Source organism: Polyodon spathula, unplaced genomic scaffold (assembly GCF_017654505.1).
Source record: "Polyodon spathula isolate WHYD16114869_AA unplaced genomic scaffold, ASM1765450v1 scaffolds_765, whole genome shotgun sequence".
NCBI classification, from domain to species: domain Eukaryota; kingdom Metazoa; phylum Chordata; class Actinopteri; order Acipenseriformes; family Polyodontidae; genus Polyodon; species Polyodon spathula.
In genome coordinates this window covers 46,197-49,405 of record NW_024472253.1, presented here as the reverse complement: position 1 = coordinate 49,405, position 3,209 = coordinate 46,197, and positions in this window count along the sequence as shown.

The following is a 3,209-nucleotide window of genomic DNA, read 5'->3' as shown; positions in this document are numbered from 1 at the left end:
CATCCTGGAATTGGGTTTTATTGGTCTTCCTCACCTTTTCTAGCTCTGGTTTCCTTGTGGTTTGTCCTTTCTCACCCAGTCCTCCCTGTGTTATCAGAAATAATTGCTGAAGAAATAACTGTCACAGCAGCGGCTCATTTCCTGGAGAGACCTGGTGCTGGTGGTGGCAGCTAAAAGTAATTTTCCAAAACAAAAAAAAACAAGTGTACTCATGCCAGTAAATATGTTTTCTCTTGTAATACACCCAGTGTCATTAGGGGACAAGTCTAAAGCTGCGAACGAGCTCTGAATCCTTAAGTACTCCAGGGTCCGGTTTCATTGCACAGGTTTTTTGCAGAGTCAACCCTAGTGAAGCTCTATAAAAATAGCTGACACACCACGTTCACAGAAGGGACTTCAAGCTACGCTTTCAGATTGTAAAACAAATTGCCAGAGTCAGTTAATTTTGTTTTTGAGCTTTGCTGAAGTACAACAGCGCTGTAGCTGCTTTTTGTTCTGGGCATCCTAAATGACGTTTAGTTTCAGGGCAGTAGTGGTAACCGCCTATTAACTTTGTGCTGGTTCCAGCTGTGCTGAATTCGCATTACTAAGACTTGAAAAAATGCACCTTGCAGAGGGAGGGGGAGAGCAATTGTTGGAACAGCACCCAGACTGATGAGCGTTTCCAGAACAGGGTTGTGTGCTGTGGAAACTCCGCTCTAGAGACCCAGCGATGCCAGCGTTACAGGTGACTGTTCTCTGACACTTTGAAAGATGTTGGCCGTAGAATTGATTGCGGCTGCTTTTGTGCAAAACTAAGCTCTCCCCGCAGGAATGGGAGCTCGCAGTGTTTTTTCTCGTGGATCGAGTCCCAGATTAGATTTGCTTCCAGCTCATTCCAATTGAATGTGCCTTCAGGTGGCCTCCCTTCATTTTTGCGCGGCTCGGACTTTCGATTCCCGCTGAGCCCTGTAAAGACCCTTCATCTTAATTGGCTTCTCGGGAGCGGGGTTGTTGTGAAGCTATATAGCGGTTCGTTTCATTCACTTGCTGTCGGCACAGGATCTGCTGAAAGGCAGCTTCCCAGAAGCTACTCTTACATCTGTGTGTGCAGTAAGGTCACGAAGAAAAGCTTCTGTGTTCAATTATTCACATACTGTCTTGTATAGATTGATTGGTCTGAATCAAAATGTTTTGTTTTTTGTTCCCCCCACCCCTTGCACTTGATTTTCATTGATGTTAACCTTTACGATGGACGCTTTTATATTTCAGAATTGCACACCCTTTATACAGTGCATCCTGGTCAGTTACCTTCTGCCAGTTTCTGCTAATTGTTTAATTTCCAATTAGGTGCTTTTACAGATGAACCATCACAACTACAGTGTAATATACTGTATGCTTTACATACAGCGTGCCAGCAAACAGAACACATGTTAGTGGAATTCAGCTGCAGCAGAAAGCTTGGCTGTGTGAGGTATATTTATCCAGTGACTGCAGGACACAGATACAGTGTTCCTAGCTGCTTTTCTCTTTAAAATGCACAGCGCTGTCACCGGGGGAGTTTTATCACTGCCATGACAGCGGGTGGTGCTTTTCATTTTTACTGCCTCTCTTTCAGCCCAGTAACCTGCAGGGCTGATCCGGCCGAGTGCAGCTGAGCCCGGCTCTTTGCTTGTGGTCTGTTTGCCCCTTTTGAAAGTCGCACCTGGGAGGGATGACGCACGGCTTAGGTTCAAAGCTAATTTTTAGCTGCAGTGGGCCCACCCAAGGTAGGTCCCTGCAAGCTTATGAATTTCTGAGCTTCATAATCATAATTTTATCTTGCTTGTTATAACAAGTGTCATATTCAGAATGAAAAACAGTCCTGATGATGTTTTATTAATAAGCGGAACTACTTCAAAACATGCAACCTTTTAACACTGTTTATCATAACAAAGGACCCACAGATCCAGTGCAGTATCAGTAATAATGCTGCACTTTGTGATATGGTAATGTTTACCTCTGATGGAAGGAGACCTGAAGATTTCACTTTGATGCAGGGATAAGGGGGAGGGGGGGGAAACAACACTTTAATGATGAGAGCGCCTGTTTAAGATGTTGCTGTTTTGTTTTTCGAAGACTGCAGAGCTGGGGGGTTCAGGAGGGTGGATCTTTCCAGGAGCAGACACTTCGATTGTGCTGATAAACAGTCCCACTCCGAGTGAGATTATTGTGCTGATAGGAACACTCAATCACTTTTTTAAAGGTGGTCCTAACTGTACCAAGTATGAATGCACAGTTTTAAAGCATCAGAGTTTGAAATGATTTTGTCTGTGCATATGGAAGGCCATCTGGGTCAAAATACCGTTATTTAGCAAATTTCAAATATTGTGTAAATATAGATTTTGCTGAGTGGTGCCGACTTCTTGAGACAGGCAATGTTGACCACGACACGGTTCAGTTTGTATTAACAAGATGCACAATCTTTCGGTTTAAAAAAAAAAAAAAATTCTATTTCAGTTTCATAGAAGGGGGTTTGCTAAACTTTACCCAGGGCCGAGTCTGTATACCACCACCACCCGGGCGGGAATGGTGAATGCAAGGCGACTTTCCATTGGATCATTTGTTACACATACTATTCTCTTTAAATTCATTGGTTCTCATTTAATTTTCAGTGATCCGATTGGCCAAGTTAGGACGTGTAATCATTGGAATTACAACACGTACCAAAGTCACATTAGAACGGGTATGACGTGTGTGCTGAATGAGGCGTGTTTTGACCCTGATGACCTTCCATACACGCATGTGTTTTGAACAAGTCTTTGGCTGTCGGGCAGCCACTTTCTGTCCAGCCATTTATCAACAACGGAGAGAAGGAGCAGCTTCACTCTACAAACGAATCATTAAAACCAGTGGAGGGGGGCGGCAGGTCGGCAGCAAATCAAAGCCCAGACAGACGGCTCAATGGAAGGGCAATAACGAGGGCAATTCCCTGCTCCCCGAGCGGCACTGTAGTGATTTAGCAGTAATTGGTTGTGGTGTGGGATGGCTTTTCAATACTCCTCAGTGAGGTCAGGTGCTGCACCTTGCAAGCATAGCCACCTGAGCTCCTGCCGGTGCAGTGTGGGTCCCTGTGCTGGAGCAGAGCAGAGAGCCTTCGAGACTGCTTGCAAAACAAATTGGGGGGAGTCACTGCCGTCTCATTAATGGAAGAACTGAAACGGGTTGGCTTGCTTGTGCTATATATATAG